This window comes from Octopus bimaculoides, chromosome 7 (genome assembly GCF_046866305.1).
Source record: "Octopus bimaculoides isolate indiv1 chromosome 7, ASM4686630v1, whole genome shotgun sequence".
NCBI classification, from domain to species: Eukaryota; Metazoa; Mollusca; class Cephalopoda; order Octopoda; family Octopodidae; genus Octopus; species Octopus bimaculoides.
The window spans coordinates 62,539,900-62,562,049 of NC_142934.1; the positions used below are offsets into that span (position 1 = coordinate 62,539,900).

A 22,150-nucleotide genomic window follows, 5' to 3' on the forward strand; every position below is an offset into this window, starting at 1 on the left:
CAATGGTGGTGTATTTAGGTCCCCAATAGAATAAGTACCAGTACCTGGGAAAAAAATTAGTACTAGGGTCGATTCATTCAGCTAAAATTCTTCAAAGTGATACCCCAGCATGGCCACAGTCTAATGACTGAAACAAGTAAAAGGTAAAAGATTTGGTCAATTATATAAATTTTATTCCGTTATTTTCCAGTTATTTTTATAGTACAAACCTGACACCAAAAGTGGAATTCTACCAAAGTGGAATACTGAATATAGAGGCACAGTGGTGGCTGTGTGGTTAGAAGTTTGCTTCCCAGCCACATGGCTTCAGGTTCAGTCCTACAGCATGGCACCTTAGGCAAGTGTCTTCTACAATAGTCTCAGGCCGACCAAAGCCATATGTGCAGACATGAAGACTGAAACTGAAATAAGCCTCTCTTGTGTGTGTGGCTGGGGGGGGGGGGTCATATATATGTTTGTATGTTTATATGTGTGTGTGTGCATATTTGTCTTTGTTTGTCCCCACCACTGGTTGACAACTGGAGTTGGTTTGTTTACATCCCAATAAGTTAGCAGCTTGTTTACATCCCAATAAGTTAGCCAAAGAGACTGAGAGAATAAAGTACTCAACTTAAGAAATATGTACTGGGGTTAATCTGTTTGACTAAAACCATTCAAAGCAATGCCCCAGCATGGCCACAGTCCAATAACTGAAACAAGTAAAAGATAAAATATAAATATATACTCAATTATATAAATTGTATTCATTGTGTTTTTTCAGTTGGTTTTATAATACAAACCTGACATTGAAAATGATACTTCAACCATTATTTAACTCCAAGTTTGTCTTAAGATCAAAGATATTCAAGCGATAATCCTCCGGTTCTTCACTGAAACATTGCATATCTAAAATTAGATTATCTAATCTACCCCTCCCTTTTTAATATAGTATGGTGTAACTTAAAAAAATATTTTGCAGCAATTTCTTTCAAACAGATTGAGTAACCAAGTAGCAGCTCCTATGTTGATTTTGTGATAACCAAACTTTTATGGTATGGAGTATAAATCAAGAAATAATATGAAGCTTGAAGTACTGCAAAATCTAATTGTAATTGCAATCATTAGTGTTATTTTTAATTGATGGATGGGTATTTAGAGATATAGACACACAGTAAATGGATCTACTTGTGGTTTCAAAAATGAATTGTTCAATTCAATGAACTAACTTTGTACTCATTGAATAATACAACTGGCTGAGTATTCCAAAGACATTTGTACTCTAAATGTAATATTCTGTCAGGATCAGTGTAATACAAGATGACAAGGCTGTTCCTCTGAATTACAGACACAGTCCATCCAATGTGCTTCCACTGTTTCTATCAACACAGTTTTGCTGACAAGTCTTTGGGTGACCGAAGTCTGTGACAGATGACACGTCCAAGATGCTACACAACAGGATTGAACCCAAAACCTCATGAGAATAAATTGAAATTCTGAATCATTTTGTCACCCTACACCTACATAAGACACACACACACACACACACACACATATATATATTGCAATAGGAGTTGATTTCTCAAATGAAGGGAAAAGTCATCACAGTTAAACAGTCAGAACAAATTACTCTTGAATTTAATAAAGCTTGGATAATATATAACCAGTAGATTGAAAGGGGGGGGGGGGTATACAGAAAATAATCTTCTATAACAACTGGAGATATAATTAGTGCAATGGCTAATCCTACCATCATAGATTTATGGTTAATCTCCACCAAAAAACAAAAAAATGAACTGAATCAGAAACACCTTACAAATAAAAAAACATGAATGAAGAATAATTCTAAAATAGTTAACATTCAGCTCACAAGCATAAATTAGCATAAATTGTGTGACTTCTCATAAAACCTATAATCAGAGGAGGGCTATACTGCTTTTGATAAATTTTTATTGTTAGTTGAGACAGCTGACACCTCTCATTTACAATGTCTTCATATTTTGGGAAAAAATGTATTTTCAATGCTAAGAGTTTCAGCTGCAAATAGAGTAGACTTAAAAGGAAAATAACAGGATTTGTCAAGAATATAGAACTGAATTCAAAAACCCAGTATTCAGTGATGTTAACAAAGAAAAGCAGTTCTCCCAAAAGTAACACCTACTGAGAAAACACAGCTAGATATTTTACATAATTGCCCAACTAGCCAAACATAGCAGCCAAATCTCTCTCATTTCACACTTTGCAGTATCACATACAAAAAAAAGAACATGATGGATTACAAGGGGGTGCTGAAAAGTTTCTTGCTTTAAGAGTATCACAAAAATCCTGGTCGAGGGCCCACCCTTCCGAGTTCTTTTACAGGGCATAGAAAAACTGAAGGACCACTGCAATAAACGTGTGAATTTGAGAGGAGAATAAGCTGAATAAAATCACAACTGATCATCCTGCATTTTTTTTTCACCCGAAACCAAACACTTTTCAGCACCCACTCATATGTAATCCTAGACCAACTAGGTCTCAAAAAAGAAAGACAAGATTGTGACACCTGGAACACGTTTGACCATAAGTCTTTTTGATCAATGCTCACCTGAAGTTAAACAATAGCAACACGCTGTATTTATACTTGAAACAAATCCAACCAGTGATTAGAGAAAAAAGGCAGGATAGAGTGATAATATTAAGAACATTTGCCTGAAGATAAGACATTAATATCATAAGTAGCTGAAAACACATTTTTAGCCACCAATGGCTTTTGTTATTGCTAATCTCCAATGCATTGTAGTGTAGAAATCAGGGAAGCCAGGGAAAAACATCTCAGCTTGTTATATTTGCAGGGGAGCAAAAAGTCTTCTTTTGATTAATGTACTCAGATGGATTTGCAGGAAAGGTGTTGAGAGGTATAAAATGTTGTTGGCATTCCGTCGCTTACGACGTCGAGGGTTCCAGTTGATCCGATCAATGGAACAGCCTGCTCGTGAAATTAACATGCATTCCACAGACACGTGTACCCTTAACGTAGTTCTCGGAGATATTCAGCGTGACACAGTGTGACAAGGCTGACCCTTTGAAAAACAGGTACAACAGAAACAGGAAGTAAGAGTGAGAGAAAGTTGTGGTGAAAGAGTACAGCAGGGTTCACCACCATCCCCTGCTGGAGCCTCGTGGAGCTTTAGGTGTTTTCGCTCGATAAACACTCACAACGCCCGGTCTGGGAAGCAAAACCGCGATCCTATGACCGCGAGTCCCCTGCCCTAACCACTGGGCCATTGCGCCTCCACATGTATAAAATGTAATTAAATGAATAATATACATTTGTAAGATATATAATTACAGAAATATTCTCTTCCTGTTGCTCTTAATACAACACTCATATTTCAGTATTTCCTGGTGCCCTTGGTTGACCACTGCTTTCATCCAGAGAACAATTATTGATTCAATATCTAGTCTTTATGATCTAAAACATCTACAGCCAGTGAATAGTTGAATCAGTAGTGTGTTCAGCAATATACCTTGTGGTAGTTAATGCGATATCTTATATCTTTTATTTCTTTTACATCTACTCTTTTCATTTGTGAGACTGTGGCCATGCTGGGGCACCATCTAGAAGAATTTTTAGTTGAATGAATCAACCCCAGTACCCATTTTATTTTTATGCCTTATACTTATTCTATCAGTCTCTTTTGTCAAACTGCTAAGTTATGGGGACATAAACACAGCAATGCCAGTTGTCAAGCAGTGATGGTACACAAAGACACACAGATACATGTGTGTGTATATATATATATATATATATATATATATATATATATATATATACACACACACACACACACATATATACAGGGTGCGATGGGTAAATTGTCGCCATTTTATATCTTTAATTTCATGCATGCACATTGTTTGTTTTTGATTTGTCAACTACACAGTATAGTAGGGTCAGTTGGGAACCATCTGTGAGAAAAACAGTGCCATGACAATTCACTCTGCCAGAAATTTGGAAATGACATGCTGTACTATTTAGCATTCATGCCAGAAGCTCCAATACGAACATTTCAGAGTGTTTGGGTGTCAATCAGAGGAGAGTACAATCTGAGGACATGTACTGAGAGTAATAAAAATCAAACATCCAGTCAACATCATGGTGTTTGGAGTGATCACTAGTGATGGCAACGTTATGCCTCTATTCATCTTCCCACACAGCTTCAGACTCAACACGGAGACCTACATCAAGTGTCTGGAGGAGGTAGTGCTGCCCTGGGTCAAGAGAGTGACTGCTGGAAGACCCTATGTCTAGCAACAGGACTCTGCACCATTCCACACATGCAGGAGAACACAGTCATGGCTGTCAGACAATTTCTGTGACCACACTACCCCAAACATCTGGCCACCTAACTCCCCAGACTGCAACCCCCTTGATTATTATGTGTGGGGCACAGTTGAGTGAGAGACCAACAAAACTCCTTGTAACACCAAAGATGAACTGAAGACAAGAATTATGGCAGCATTCACGAACTTAAACAAGGAGACCATCCAGAAGAGTTGCAGGAGATTCCCAAGTTGTCTGGAGGCTGTGGTTGAAGCTAATGGGGATTTTATTGAATAAATTTACTCTTTAGTATTTCAGGATATTTTTTAATAATTTTGGTAAATACATGTGTTAAAATGAGGTGTCAGTGTTATTTTTATTTTTTGTGTAATTTAGACAACAGTTTATTCACTGCACCCTGTGTATATACATATATATATATATATATATATATATATATATATATATATATATATATATATATATATGTATACATATATAGGATGGGCTTCTTACAGTTTCCATCAACAAATCCACTCACAAGGCTTTGGTCAGTCCAAGGTGTCATGCAGTGTGACTGAACCTGGAAGCAAGCATCTTACCACATGGCCACACCTTTACATTCCAAATTCAAATTCTACCCAGGTTGACTTTGCTTTTCCTCTCTTCAAAGTCAATAAAGTGCCAATCAAGTACTGGAGTTAATATAACCAACTATACCCTTCACCTTTGAAGTTAGTGCTCCCAGAATACTAACAACTGAGTTAGCGAAATCAATAAAAGAAAAATCAACTAATTAAACACGGAACCATGAAAACATTCATATATGCCTGAAGTTAAATTTACTGTTGCATTCACCATAGAGGATTAATTTGTTGATACTCGAGGTATTTTGTGTTGCAAGACAGTGTAGGAGAGAGAATAGTGATGTTGTAGGAGAGAAATGTGTTCGCATGGATGATGGTACGCTTGCACTAAATGAGGATGCAAAGAAAGAGGTCTGGAGATGCCACTACGATAGATTGCTTAATAAAGAGAATGAATGGGAGGAAGAGAGCCTGCCGTATGTCGACCCAATAGAGGGACCAGCTATCCGAGTTGATAGTACCAGGGTAGATAAAGCAATTAAAAGTATGAAGACCGGGAAAGCCCCCGGCCCATCAGGAATCACTGCAGAGATGCTCAAAATATCTGGCAGTGTTGGCTATAGCCTAGTCACTCGTATTACGAACCAGGTGATACACGAAGGAGTCATACCCAATGACTGGTGTAGCAGCATCATAGTCAACTGCTACAAAGGTAAAGGTGACGCTTTAGATACAAATAATTACAGAGGCATCAAGCTGTTAGATCAGGTTATGAAAGTTACAGAGAGGGTCATAGCCCAACTAATTAGGGAGTGAATCAATTTAGATGAGATGCAGTTTGGGTTCGTGCCAGGTAAAAGCACTACTGATGCCTTATTTCTAGTGAGACAGCTGCAGGAGAAATACCTAGCTAAGGATAAACCTCTGTACCTGGCTTTCGTTGACATGGAGAAAGCCTTTGACAGGGTCCCCCGATCCCTTATCTGGTGGTCAATGAGGAAACTTGGGATAGAAGAATGGTTAGTGAGAGCTGTGCGAGCCATGTACAGAGATGCTGCCAGTAAGGTGAGGGTTGGAAATGAGTACAGCAATGAATTCCGGGTAGAGGTAGGGGTCCACCAAGGTTCCGTCCTCAGCCCCCTCTTATTTATCATAGTCCTCCAGGCAATCACAGAGGAGTTCAAGACAGGTTGCCCCTGGGAGCTCCTCTATGCTGATGACCTTGCCCTAATTGCGGAGTCACTATCAGAACTAGAGGAGAAGTTTCAGGTGTGGAAGCAAGGTCTAGAATTGAAGGGCCTTAGAGTCAACCTAGCTAAAACCAAAATCCTAATAAGTAGGAAGGTAGATAAAACACAAATCCCTTCAGGTAGATGGCCCTGCTCAGTATGTAGAAAAGGAGTAGGTAGTAACTCTATAAGATGTACCCGGTGCAAGCTATGGACACATAAGAGGTGCAGCAACATCAAAGGCAGGTTAACTAGCAAGTTAGTTTTTGTTTGTGGCAGATGTTCAGGTGCAATAAAGACTGTAAACAAACAGGAAACAACTTCTATCTCATTCCAGGGTGAAAAACTAGAGGTAGTCGATAGCTTCCGCTATCTGGGCGACCAAGTTAGTAGTGGGGGTGGGTGCGCTGAAAGTGTAGCTGCTAGAATAAGAATAGCCTGGGCAAAGTTTAGAGAGCTCTTACCCCTGCTGACGACAAAGGGACTCTCACTCAGAGTAAAAGGCAGACTGTATGATGCATGTGTACGAACAGCCATGCTACATGGCAGTGAAACATGGGCTGTAACTGCTGAGGACATACGTAAGCTCGCAAGGAATGAAGCCAGTATGCTCCGTTGGATGTGTAATGTCAATGTGAATACCCGTCAGAGTGTAAGTATCTTGAGAGAAAAGCTGAACATTAGAAGCATCAGTTGTGGTGTGCAAGAGAGACGATTGCGCTGGTATGGACATGTGGTGACAATGGATGAGGATAGCTGCGTGAAAAAGTGCCACACCCTAACAGTTGAGGGAACCCGTGGAAGAGGTAGGCCCAGGAAGACCTGGGCTGAGGTGGTGAGGCAAGACCTTCATACATTGGGCCTCACCGAGGCGATGACTACTGACCGAGACCTTTGGAAATGTGCTGTGCGTGAGAAGACCCGGCAAGCCAAGTAAGATCGTTGCCAGTGCCCCTGGACTGGTTCTTGTGCCGGGTGGCACATGAGATGCACCATTTTGAGCGTGGCCGTTGCCAGTACCGCCTGACTGGCTCCCGTAGGATTTTCAAGTGAGATTGTTACCAGTGCCCCTGGACTGGCTTGTGCGGGTGGCACATAAAAGACACCATTTCGAGCGTGGCCGTTTTCGTGCGGGTGACAAGTAAAAGCACCCACTACACTCTCTGAGTGGTTGGCGTTAGGAAGGGCATCCAGCTGTAGAAACTCTGCCAAATTAGACTGGAGCTTGGTGTTGGCATCCGGTTTCACCAGTCCTCAGTCAAATCGTCCAACCCATGCTAGCATGGAAAGCGGACGTTAAACGATGATGATGATGATGATGATGATCCCCTATTAGAACTACATTTGTTGAACAGACTTAACCTCCACTTGTATCTATACAATTCATAATTCAACCTCAATAGCAAAATTTATCTTAATGATCTAAATGTAAGTTGTCTACTGAGAGCCATGTTAGGTCTACATAGCCTACTAGTTAAAGTTATCTACACTGCATTTACAATAATAGAGTTACGTGGATCAACTTTACAAAGCAAGACTTCTCAATCAATTTTCAAGGTTCTCTATTCTTTCTATACATATATTTAATAGCAAAAGTTATAAAGCATTAGTATATATAATATAAAGATTATTTTTTTTTATAACTGGGCCACGAAGATGTAAAATATAACTAAGAAAACAATTGAACTTTTCATGAAATTATTTCCTATATCATGGACAATTCGGTTAGAGAAGCATCTACGAATTGTTGTATTAAAGCAACTTCAATAAGAATCAGAGACATGGTACATGTGTACATTTGTAATGATCAATTAAGATGGTTCGTTCATTTTTGTATTAACACTAATTATAGAACATGCTCTTTAAACCTTTTAACACCAACCCAATGAAACCACTCTTAGTTCTATAATACAAGGTTTTTGTTTTAAAATGATTTAAATTAATCTTCCCATCAAAATTTCATGTAAATTTATGTTCCAAACATCAGCTTAGTAATGACAAAATTTATGGTTCTGTTTTGCAAGATTCTTGATGTGAAAGGGTGTTTTGAAACATATATTGCTATTTTTTTTCCCTTGCAAAATATGAATGGATTAAAGAGAACAGGAGGAGACAAGTGGGATGAAAGAGATGCTGAAGAGGTTACAGATGTGTGATGTAAGATTTCCAGACAATAGACATAAGATAAAATAAGAACTATAATAAATGAATGAAAAATGAATATATAGTGTGTGCATTTATTTGGCAAGAAAAAGGAATAACCATCCCAAAATATAAAAATAATGACTAAGATATTTTACTAAATTCTTCATTATTTCCAATGTTAATTGAAACAAAGGCAGTGTATTTACACAGAAATATGATAAAAAAAGATTATGCATTTCCTAACTCATATATTTCATTGCGTTAACTGGGTTTTTCTTGAATTTTTCTCTAACTTCATTGTCAGAACCTTTAACACTACACCTCCATTGGAGAGGAAACTCCCATAATAAAACACACTTATGTTTCTCAGCAAGAGAAACAAAAAGATAAAATAAGTCAGCCAGTCCACATTTACCATTTAAAAGAAACTGTGATCCCTACTTGAAAGGACTGGCAGAATTGGTAAAGAAATGGTATTTAATTTGCATGTGATCTTTTATGTTTTGTATACAATTTGTTGAGGGAGACTTTGCTTTCAGGGTTCCATGAAAGAAATATCAGCCAAGCTCTGAGATCAATATAAGCAACCGTTCCTGTGACCATGTGGCCTTGCACTCAAGTTAGAAATCAATATTCAAAAGGTAATTGTATATTATTCACTTGAAATTATAAAAACGAGCATCAATGAAGATCAGCAATAATTAATTGCTCTTACTACTATTAAATAAAATCAGCTTAGACAGAAGAAAGAAATTAATAAGAGTAACTGACACAAAAATAAATGGGAAAGTAACCTCATGGTTATTGTCTAGTAAAGATGTCTGTACTTGTTATATTAAAGTTGTAGACATACCCAACTAGATGTGATATATAAGTTATCAGTGTCCAAAACTATTTGCTAATGACTGTCACTAGTTTCCTCAGACTCTGTTGTTTTATTTGTTGAAAAGAAGTCAACTGTAGACAATACTTCATAACATTACTTTTCAGAAATCACTTTAGGTTAATTTAGAAAATGAAAGATTGATAGCTTTTTCTTATTTTTATACCATTTTACATTAATTTTTCATTGTAATATAAATGAATGAAATCATTGTTGTCGACGTCATCATCTTCATTATCATTACTTTAATTTCCCTTTTTCCATGCTTGCATGGGTCAGAGAGAATTTGCTGAGGCAAATTTTGGCTGGATACCCTTCCTGTCACCAACACTCACCTGTTTCTACAGTAAGTAAGGTAATATTTCCTCGTGGCCAAACATGTTTTTCATGAAATGACATCACTTGTACAATGGCAGCGCTCATTTACAACCAATGTTTGATGCCAAGACAAGGGGATACACACATTCACATATATATGTGTGTGTGCATGCATGTGTATGTGTTGTGTCTATTACACACACACACACATACATATATATATATATACACACACATATATATATGAAGGGTGTTTTTCAGTTTCCATCTACCTAACCCACTCACAAGGCTTTGACCAGCCCATGGTTATACTAGAAAACACTTGCCCAAGGTGTCATACAGTCAGTAAGACTGGACCCAAACTCACATGGTTGTGAAGCAAGTTTCTCAACCACACAGCCATGCCTTTGACAATAAAAAGTTTTTCAAAAATTTCAGTATTTGCACAAAACATCAAAGCAACTGTTTCAGCTGCATTCTGAAACATGGAGTTTAAGAGTGGAATTTTGCCGTTAGTTAAATATGGACTAAGCAGAACTATGTGACTTGCCTTCAAAACATGACATGGAATGCACAAGTTTTGTTTTTGCAGATAAGACTGTGAAGGTACAGAGTTTGAAGTTTTTTTTATCATTTCCTTTCCTTCTGCTTGAAAGAAAGGAAATGATAAAACCAAGATTATATCATTTTCAACTCCTCCTCACTTTATTATTATTATTATTATTATTATTATTATTATTATTATTATTGAGTGAGAGAGCAGTGCATGCCATCAAAGTGAAACTGGTAAAATATACAAAACCCATCATGACTACCAGTCTGATAAGGGTACACCAGGCATCACAACCATATGTGCACAACATGGTGATCTCATACCAAGATAAACAGCATATGACCTTGCAGATGGAGTCCAGTTAGAATTTTATTCAGGTCGAGTAGCCCATCCCACTCAAAAGGTCCCTGAATAAAGGTTGTTTAAGGATGTTGAAAGAAACATCCATGTTACCAGAGGTGAATTCTTCTCAGCACATGGCTATGATGCTCCCCCACTACTTCTGCTCATAATCAGAGATGCACATATTGTCAGCCACCAAGGGACATGCTCAGCTGGTTACGGTCAAACAACTGACAAGCAAATCTGTCAGAATATTTGATGTAACCCATCTTTTATACCAAGACAAAACAACGTACATGATAACACTGCCAATCAGTTAAGATCAGAAGTCATGAGAGACAGTGCCCAGTACTGGCATCAGGGTATCTAGTATTATTATTATTATTATTATTATTATTATTATTATTATTATTGAATTTAAGTTAACCACAGATAAATATTATGTATTTGATCTTTGTTGTTATCAACCTCCACATTGTTTCACGTTTCAAGAGACAGTATCCTGCTTTTAAGGTCTTTGATCTCTGTAGCTTCTAAACATATTTCCTGATAAATCACACTCTCTTTGAGGTTAAACTTTTGCTTTTATCATAATGTTTTAATGGCAGATCGTGTATGGAATCAAAGTTAAATAATCGAGCACCATCTTTCAAGAGACACAGTTAAGTTTTAGGGAGAAAAAGAGCAAAAAGAAAAAGAAAAAAAACTGAATATTAAACAATGTTATCTGAATTTATGAGAATATCTTCAGTGCCACGTGTATGAAAAGACATTTGTTGCCAAAACATACAAATTTTGCAGGTGTAGCTGAGTGGTAAGAATTTTGCTTTCCAACCACATGGTTCCAGATTCAATCCAACTACATGGCACCTTGGGTGTCTTATACTATAGTCCTAGGCTGACCAAAGGCTTATGAGTGGATTTGGGAGATGGAAACAGAAAGAAGCCCATCATACATGTGTGTGTGTGTGTGTGTGTGTGTGTGCATGTGCGTGAGCTTGTGTGTGTGCGCGTGTGTGTATCTTTAATAGATGGAAACTGAAAGAAGTCCGTCATGTAAATGTGTGTGTGAATTTATGTATGTGTGGGTGTGTGTATGCTCGTGTCTCCTTGTCTTGATATTGTGTGATAGTTGTGAAATGGCTGTCACTGTCATACAAGCAGTGTCATTCATTTCCAATATTCTGCAAGAATATATCTGACCATGGAGAAACATTATACACACTTGCTTGGAAACAAGTGAGGGCTGGCAACAGAAAGAGCATCCAGCTGTAGAAACTCTGTCCAACCCATGCAAGCATGGAAATATGGACATTAAAATAATGATGATGAATTACCTTGTTATTTATTTATTTTTGTTTTAGAAAGTATCAGACTATGAGCAAGCTTGCGTACAATTAGTCACCTGCCCTGTTCTGAATAATAATTCAACAAAATCTATGGACAACAAACCCCTTACCAGCTTTAAGATATAGAGCACATATTTTACATAACCACAAATAAATGTTGAATAGCTGTGACTTGGAAAATTATCAGATGCTGAGATCTAATGCAAGCTGACATTCTATTGGCTCCTTTCACTCAGAGTTCATAGGGGGTTACTCAATAACATAAAGCAGTAGAATTTAAAAGTTTTGACACCTAATCTACCGATCCAGCAAACCTAACTATTGACTTTTACAGGGAATCAAAACATATTAAAAACTAATATGGTGGGTTTGACATCTTAGATTCAGAGAAACTGGAAACTCCACAGGATTAGATTAATGATTCTTCAGAATCATACAGGTAGGTGCTGGAGTGATTATAGAGTAGGGAAGCCTGCTTCACAATCATGTGGTCTCAGGTTCAGGTTCATATTGTTCCCAGAGTGACACTTTGAGTAAGTGTCTTCAACTATAGCCCTAAGCCAATCAAAGCCTTGCAAGTGGATTCGGTAAACAAAAGCTGAAAAAAGTTCATCGTTTATATGCATGTCTTGCCAGCATGTACATGTGTGTTTGAGTGTCCTCTTGTCTTTACATCACATGATGACAGTGAACAAGCATTACCATCATACAAACAATTATGTCAGTTTTCAGACTTCCATGGAAAACATATTTGGCTGTATCAAATATCAACTAGCTTAGAAACAGGAGAGGATTAGTAACAGGAAGGCCATCAGGCATTAGAAAATTTGCCTCAACACACTTTGTCTTGCCCATGCAAGCATGGAAAAGTGGGCATTAAATGATGATGATATGGTATGCATTTAGGGTAATTTCACTCTGAACAGTTTCTGCTGATCTACATACAATGCACAGGGGTACAACTGTCCATATATCAAGAATAAAACAGGTTTTTCTTCCTGATAATCAAGACTTTATTTTGCAACATGCCACACCCATTAGCTTGTCATTGCAATGCCCTTCTATTATTACTGCTATAATAAAAGTCTGTACCCTTCTGAATTTAGCAATTGTCTATCACCCAATGTACTTATTTCCCTTGTTCTTAACAGCTTCTAGACTACAGAATCATCCTATAGACTCACTACTAACTTCTTTTCCTAACCTCCCCTCTCAAGAAATGCACCCTTCTGAAACTTCACATCTTGTCAACATGTTCACCCCCCCCCCCCCCCCACACACACACACTACCACCACCAACAACAACTCTCACCACAAAAAAAAAGTTAGCCAGAAGTTCAGGTCAGACATCAATCTCACACACCTGAGAAAGCTTACAAAGGTTATGAGCACTTTGCTTCTTTCTTAAACTCATAAAATGGATTTAATAATAATAATAATAATAAATGAATAAAGGAGAGCAACTGACTTTACAGACAAATGAACTACAGTCAGCAACAATTCAGAGTCAACAGCCTACTATCAAACTCTACCCACTAGCTATCAATGCACTTTGCCCCTCCGAACTTGTTGACTGAATACCGCACCCCCCTCCTAAACTCATTCAGTGCACTCACCACATATCCACATCACATTCCACTGCATGTCACTCTGTCTATTTTCACTTCCTAAACAACTGCCTTCTTCTCAGCTCCACACCTATCCTTCCCTACATATTCCATTTAATTCTAAACTAATAATTCATATTGATAATTTACTTGTAATACTGACCTTATTCACAGGTCCTTTTGTTCAGAGCTAAGCACCTAAAAAACATCTTGTGGGTACTATTCTTTCTCCACGTACATTATCACTAGCAAGCCCTAGTACAAAATTGAAAACAGAGTTTCAGTTGTGCCCCATTCTTAGCAATAACATCAGATCATAACCCTCTAAGCTTTCTTTTACTTGGTTGTTTTGTTAAGCTCCTTTCAGTCACAGGTAGAGGCATTAGGATTTGGTAGAATAAGTACAATGGGCTGTGTTCTACCTCCAACGTTGTCATGGGCTAGAGCACAGCACATACTCTGGTGGATTTTCCAGGTGTCCTGTGAGACAAGGTTTTTACAATCAATAACCTTAATTATGGTGACAACCTCACAATAATTAGCAACGACTATAAGGATGTCTAATTAGTTGTTGAATGAGTTACTGTGTTGGAATGAAAATCAGTATGTACACATTGCATGTTATGATGAAAATTAAGACAGTCAAGGCATATATTGTATCCATTGGCATCTCATCCTCTAATAGTGGTCTGTCATAACTCAAGAGTGAGATTTTGCAAGAGGTCGATCAATTTAAATTGATTGGCCAGGTTAAAGATAAGTTACATGTCTGTCTCAAATGCAGATGTAGTGCATTCTTTCATTTTCAAAATCTCTGGGTCAAAGAGTCCCACTTTGGATTTCACAACAAACTCCAAAGTTCACCATCACTGTTACATTAATTGTCTTCAGCAACTCATACTCAAAAAGCACCTCATTTGGTCATACAGTGTCCACCACAAAGTAAACTCGTCCACAATGCAATTGACCCAGAGCCCTGCAACAGAAGAAGCAGACAAGGTCGACAGCTAAAAGCATAAATTAGTCAAAGCTTGAATGGACATCTCGTCCTTTTGTGTATAGTGTCCACCATAGGGATCATTGATGGTTTCACATAAGTCATTTGTGACCACCTCATATGACTGGCTTTTCTTTGCAGGTACAAGTGACTTTAAAATCCTTTCAAATAAATTTTTAAATCTAGTTTAAAACCAGCTTAAATGGAGACATTTTTGCTGATGATATAATGTTACAGAGTTGTTACAACACAACTGTTAAGAGCATTACCCAAGTATTCTGACCATTCTTCAAAAATACTTCAATGTGTTCTCTTTATCAGACACACCTAGTAACTAAAGCCTTTATAGTAACCCTGGATATTTTAACAGGTCTCTCACGATTTCTGCATATCTAAAGTGCTCGAGGGGCAGCTGTTCCTATTATGTTATTTAGGAGGAGAACTATGACAGTGCTAACAAGCAAGTGGCATTTAATATATTTCCAGAAACTATCACACAGTTGTTGAGTTGTTTTTAAAATATGTTTCAGCTTCATACACATTTATGGTAGGGTGTGGTATAACTTACAAAAGTCAAACTAAGTTACAAAAACAAAATTAATTTCAGCATAGTATTCGTCCTAATACACAAAAGGGTGTGTAATATGGAAAAAAGAAAAAGCTTTCCAAAATAGATTATTTACGACTGTTGATTTTTTTTTTTTTTTTTTTTTTCTTGTTTCTTAACTCTGGTTTTTTATGAAAACATAAATCCCAACGGTGTTGTTACATTGAAGCAAAATCTGAAACCATTTCAGAAATAGTGAAAATATCTGAAGAAACTTATCAGTTAAATCAAGATACTTTATATAACTTACAATAAGTATATAGGAATAGAATTTTGCAAAATTGTTGTAATAATGCTGGAAAGAAATGATCATCATATTCATACTAGTAAGCTGAAAATGAAGAGAAAAGAAAACCCAAGCAGTTAATTTTACGACTCAAAACATGCTTACATAAACTCTTGTTTTATTCTTATTTTCCTTTGTCTTCAATTTCCAAAATATTTAATGTAAGAAGACTAAAAACAAAACCTCTGGTAGCAACAACCATCATTTTAAAAACTATAAACATAACAACCCCAATTAGCAGTATTCTCGGTAATTATCAACTAGGCGTTAATAATGGTTAACAAAACTACTAGTTAAAATTAATTAACATAGCTAGTTATTGATTACAATTGTGAAAGATTTGGTAATCACAGGCAGAGAAGTTTACCAGGCTGCTTCTGTTGGGGCCATATTCATTTTCCGCTCACACTTTACTCGCATCAAACTTAAGTACTTTAAAAAAGTTTTGGGCACCAGTACACATTTGAATGCATCCATACAAAATTTAAAGTGAATGATTTGTGTTGAATGTCTTGTATTAACAGACATTCAACACAAACACATCATTCACTTGCTTTACATCTAATTTTACTGTTATATCACACGTTCAGATGGTGTGACTTCGCCAATAAAGTACCTCTACTCAACTACCAAACTCTCACTTCCAGCAACTCAACTCAACAGAACTCGACGTCTAGACTACCGACAGCTCCAGCTCACTACATGACGCTTCTACGACTAGCTATCGTGTCCACTACTCTACATATTGGACTAGCCTACTTATCGTCGGAGGGGCGTCCACATAACATTTACCATGCTAGCATGAGTTGGATGGAAACTTATTGAAGGTAGCATTTTAACCCGTTCCTATTGCCAACCTCTGCCTGTTATTTAGGTAAAGAATCTATAATTTCTCTTGTCTTCAACAGCATAGAACAATGAAATATTATGTTAACAAACAATGTAAACACTACATTACTGCTTTGCATGGGTGGGGACATAAATATGTGGAATTTGAGACACACATACACAGAAATATACATATATTTGATAGACTCCTTTACAATTTCTATTTACAGCTCCACTCAAAAGGCACTAGTCAGCCTGAAGCTATAGGAGAAGACATCTTCTCTAAGAGTCACTAGTGAGATATAACTGGAAATGACATAGTTGAATTGTATCCACACAACCATGCCCATACCTATATGTGTGTGTATGTGCCCGTGTGGTGCCATGTAAAAGCACCTGTGCAGCATCACATAAAAGCACCTGTGTGGTGCCACGTAAAAGCACCCAGTACACTCTGTAAAGTGGTTAGTGTTAGAAAGAGCATCCAGCCATAAAAACCATGCTAAATCAGACTGGAGTCTGGTGCAGCTCTGGTCAAACTGTTCAACCTATGCCAGCATGGACAACAGACATTAAATGATGATGATGATGATATATATATATACATATATATATATACACATGCATACATACACTCACATCGGATGTTCCCAAAACAATATATACAAGCTTTAACAGCTGATAACTCAATTTTCATTTCCTTTTACATTTAACCTATCAGAAATAATGAAAGAAATTGGACTAAGCTTTGAACAAAGGAAATTTATCCTTAAGTGCTTTTGGAAGTTAGTAAATGCAATAAAAGTGCAAAGACAGTTTCAGTGGGTAGTTTCAAATCAATCCACCTGCATGACTCACCATCATTTAAATTAGAAATAAGTTTGAAGCAGATTTAACTGCTCAGAATGTTCACAAGAAATGTTCTGAAAGATCATGTACATCAACAAGCCCCTCAAAGTAAGGAAGGATAGTAGAAATGTATTGCCAGAGTTCATGAAAATTTGTGCAACAAGCAAATTGTGAGATAAGACTTTTCAAAATCAGTATACTGAGACCTTCGGGCATATGCTGTGCTTGAAAAGACCCATCAAGTCAAGTGAAATCATGGCTGTGGCCGATGCCCATATCACATAAGTGGCACCCATGCTGATGGAATGTAAAAATCACTCAAGTAGGTGATGACAAGTGACCGAGACCATTGGCGATATGCCATGCTTGAGAAGACTTGTGAAGCCAAGTGAAATCATAGTTGTGGCCAGTGCCTGTGTCACATAACTGGTACACATGCCAGTGGCATGTAAAAAGCACCCATTACACTCTTGGAGTGGTTGGCATTAGGAAGGGCATCCAACCGTAGAAACTATGCCAAATCAGACTGGAATTTGGTGCAGCTCCCCAGTTTACCAGTTTTCAATCAAACCGTACAACCCATGCCAGCATGGAAAGCAGACGCTAAATGGTGATGATGAATAAGCATCCATTGCATTTTGATGTACTGCCATTGGAAAAGTTACATTCCAAGAATTCTCCATGTTCTCAAATGAAGATGATGCAGAACAGAATGTGTGCAGAAGACGCACACTTTTCAACAAAGATTATTTGGAGTAATGAAACTACATTTAAATCAAATGACTCAATTAACTGACACAACTGAACCCAATGGAGACAATTTACATATTACAGAGGAACATCATGTAAATTTACAAGGAGTGGATGATGTGGTTTATCATCAAATGGATTAATTGGACCATTCTTTTCCAATGGTATGTGATTGGTCCTATTTGCTTGAACTTGCTATGACAATCTGTCATGCTAATCATTTAAGAGGATTCTAAAGATGTAAAGTTTTAGTTCCAGCAAGATGGGACACCCTAACACTGCCATAGTTAATATAAGGATCTACCTTGATAAGATTTTGCTAAACAGGTGGAGTGGATGAAGAGGTTCAGTAGAATATCCTCTGTGTTCGCTAGACTCTGGATGTGGTTACAGGTGAAGGTAGTAAATGAAGTACAAGAACAGAAATGAGAGAGATGTATAGTGATGATGAGCTCATTGTACACTGTGCTCAAGTGCAAATCAAAGTGTGTTACATAGAAATAAGTGGGATATTCATCTTTTATTCAATGAATGCTATCCCCTACAACTTTTACCATTGAAACAAGACTGGTAAAAAAAAAGTTGGCTATCTACTTCAGATGAATGTGGAGAGGCTTGCTTTTTAGAGAAAATTAAAGCAGGAATCAAGAAGTGAAAAATCAACTAAAACTCAATACATAGAATTACTACTACATACACCATGGCTGGACAGGAGACTGGGGTCAGTTATCATAGATCATAGAATTATGAAGACAAATTTCAGTGGACCTTTTGAATTGAATCAAAACCTCCATCAATTCTATAAAAAGGCAAAACGAGAACCTTCAATTAATTGTATGAAAAGGATGGAAAGTGACTGGGATGTAAAATACCCCAATTACTGGCATTTCATCACAAACAGACAAAAAAATTTGCCTTTACCATCAAAATTACATATCAAATACAAGTCAGAACAGACCAAGGGGTTCTTCTCAGGAAATTGAAAACAACATCAAACTCAAGCACTGTAACAACAGTAAGACAAAGATGAAAACATTACTACTTACATGGATGAGGAGTAATTGCTTAGGAATAAACAGAAATGGGAGAATATAAACAACTGAAAGTACATTTAACAGTAAAATTCAAATGAAACATCATTTTCATTAATAAACAATTACATGAAAGAACAATTATAACATGAATGAATAGAAAATCTACAGACTTGATGTTATCTATGATCAGCTATGTTGCTAAGGAACACCTAGGCCAGATTGAGAGCTCCAACTTCTGAACACTTAATGTCCTACTATATAACCGTGCTGCAGCCACCATTTGCCAACAAATCAGAGTAACAGAAATCAACTGTGAAGACACCAAAATGGATGTTGCTCTCTCCAGACAAATGTCTGCAAAGTCAGAAAAAATACTGGACAATTAGATACTATTGTTAATTGCAAAGTGAATGAAAAATTTATGAACCACCAGCTGCAACTTCATGGTAGATTATCTAAGGTCTATGGTAACTGTCAATAAGAGACACTAACAGGTAAACCAATTGCCCGTAAACATAAATGGTCAGCCTAGGTGAAAAACTTTGTTATCATAAGAAACTACGAGAAAAAAGTAAAGAGAGAAATAAGTACAAGCATATTCTGAGAGTAATATTATGAGATTAAGTAAAGAACTCCTTCCAAGTGAACCAAGAGTGGCTGGACTAACCAACATAAACAGAGACATGGAGAAATACTCTTCATACCAGCCAAAAGTTATGCATGAGTTAATATACTGCAAGCTAGAGAATACTAACAACACTGACATGTAATAGCCTCTCTTGGACATGCAACAGACACATTACATCCCACCTAAAACTATGCATTTAATATCCAGAAACAGGAGACAGCTACTAAATCTCTGATCAACAAGGGAGGTATGGATGTCTCTAGACCTCAGTGTTGTGACAGAAAATGTTGACGGTGCCACATGAATGTAGAAGGTAACACATACAATTAGCAGATGTCCAAAACTGTCCATAAGATATTAACTTGCTACTGAACATGGCATTGTTGCTAAAACCATTTAAAACGTTATAAACAGGATGAATTATCTCGATGGCCATACCAAAGGCACACCAGAACCAGAATTAATAAATAAAGAATGCTACAGGAATATTCCAATAAAAACAGTACTTTGACATAAGCACAACAGACCAAATACTGTTCTGGAGGACATGGGACAAAAAATGGAACAAAAACCATGTGCTGTTGTAGTGATCAGCTGCCAGGTGGATGAGAATGTCTTGTCAAAAGCTAGAGAAAAAGAGAACACTGCAGAACTGATGAGAAACTGACAGCTCTTGTATCCAGGTTACAGATTTTCATTTGTATCTATTATCATTGGTGTTTTGGCTACATAACAGACTTGCATAAAAGCCGAGGAGTGTTGGAGTTCTCTATGAAAGATCAAAGCAAGCTGGTTCACATTCTTCAAATACAACTGATTAGCTGTACAATGAAAATTCGCTAAACATTCCAGGGATTCTCCATTTGAATTTCCTGCACTGAACCCACAATCACATGTACATATGGAATACACAATAGAATACTAAAGTCTATCCACATGCAGATATATGCACAAACCAAGCAATTCAAATAACAAACCCCCAAAGTTGTCTTGATTTTAAAAAGAGCTTTGTCACTTTGTTGACTGGTTTGATTTCTACAAAGGAAAAAAAATTAAAATACACATCATTTAACGTCCGTTTTCCATGCTGGCATGGGTTGGACAGTTTGACAAGACCTGGCTGGCTGAAGAGCTGTCCAGGCTCCATGTCTGTTTATAGCTCAGGCAGCTCTTCAGCTCCTGTTAAACCCTCCAACACATGGTCTGGACATGTTATGTTCATACCTATATATATATATATATATAGGTAGTAATACTAGTTATGTTGTAGTAATACTAGTAGCGATACTAGGTAGTAATACTAGTTATGAGCTTCAGAGCAAGTGTAGGAAAAATAAGGGTAAACAGAAGTTTAGATTGAAGTTCCTATGCACATTTCACTATTAGGAGTCCTGCAATAGATGTTCCAAATGCATGTAAATGCTCAACAACAGGTCCCCAGTGAACACTATTATAAACTTGTGTTTATCTTTATTTTTCCTACATATATATAACAAGTGATAGAGACAGAAAATGGAATATACAAGAAACTTTATTGCTCGCAACAATCATTCGAACCCATTCTGCATCGATCCCTTACACGGGATGCAGGATGGGTCGAAACAATCGTTGTGAGCAATAAAGTTTCTTGTATATTCTGCCTCCCATTTCTATCATTTGTTATATATTCAATGAACACAGAGGGATTCCTGAGGAAGATCCAGCAACAATTGTGTAAATACCATAGATGATATCTGGTAGCTATAGGCAGTGAACATGCTTCATTGGCTAAATACTGGGTACATACCCAATACTTAATTATTGATATAACTCTTCGAAACGCTTAGTTTAGTATGGTGGCAGCTGATGAAGTATATGTTCTCTATGTGGCCTGTGTGTTTTCTGTGCTCTGTTTATGTTGTTTTTCATTTTGTCCATGTTTTTTTATGACATCCTGTACCCAGATATGCATCTATATATACATGTAGATGTAGGTATGTACATACATGTACGTATATATGCATATACTCACATATTATTTGTATTATATATATATATATATATATATATATATATATATATATATGCATTGGTCCTGTTCAACCCACCCATCTCTGCGACACACTCTCTCCCCTTTACTATACTCTGTCATCCATATAATGAAGGGCAGTATTGAACCTAGCTGTTTCCACTCCATCCACAGCCACTATCCTTATAACCCTACCTATCTTACTCACCATGATGCCTGTTTAATTAGAGTTTAATTTGGATCTGCTCTATCTAACCAGTCTTCACCCCTTCACACACACACACCCAACTATGTTGGAGTATTGCAAGGAAAATTTTGACAAGTGAAATATTTTAAAATAAATTCATCATCATCATCGCCATCATTACACGTCCATATTCCATGTTGGCATGGGTAGTTTTGTGTATTATTATTAAATGGATCTTCCACAATGGAGTCGCTGCACACACACACACACACACACACAAGCATTATATATATATATTAGTTGACTGGATCAATTCAGTATATGGGGAAATGTTGGGAAAAAGTACCAGAACGTCTAGCAATATTAAACTAGAATGATGGCCTACCCTGAGAAGATGAGTAAATGCCAACCCTTGAAATCCTCAAGAGTTTACAATTACATTGTGTTACTTTTATTTTTCCGTTTTTATCCTTTTTTTTTTCTTTTTTCTTTTTTTACTGTATAGTTAGTTCTCCAAAGAGATTCAAGGCAAATTCGACTTCAAAGAGCTTTGAACGCAGAACTGAGCAAGAGGGATGAAACGAATTATTTATTCGTAACCTATAACGAGATCTTTACTGTAGAAAGAAAAAACATTTAAGGTGAAAACTTAAGTAACATCAAATTATTGTTCAATTAATA

General features: G+C 37.1%; 1 protein-coding gene across 46 annotated transcripts in view; it reads right to left on the reverse strand.

Annotated features, from left to right (window-relative positions):
* LOC106874649 (protein FAM135A) overlaps window positions 1-22,150 on the reverse strand; it is a 293,022-nt gene that overhangs the window by 197,605 nt on the left and 73,267 nt on the right. The gene's annotated exons all lie outside the window — the stretch shown is intronic.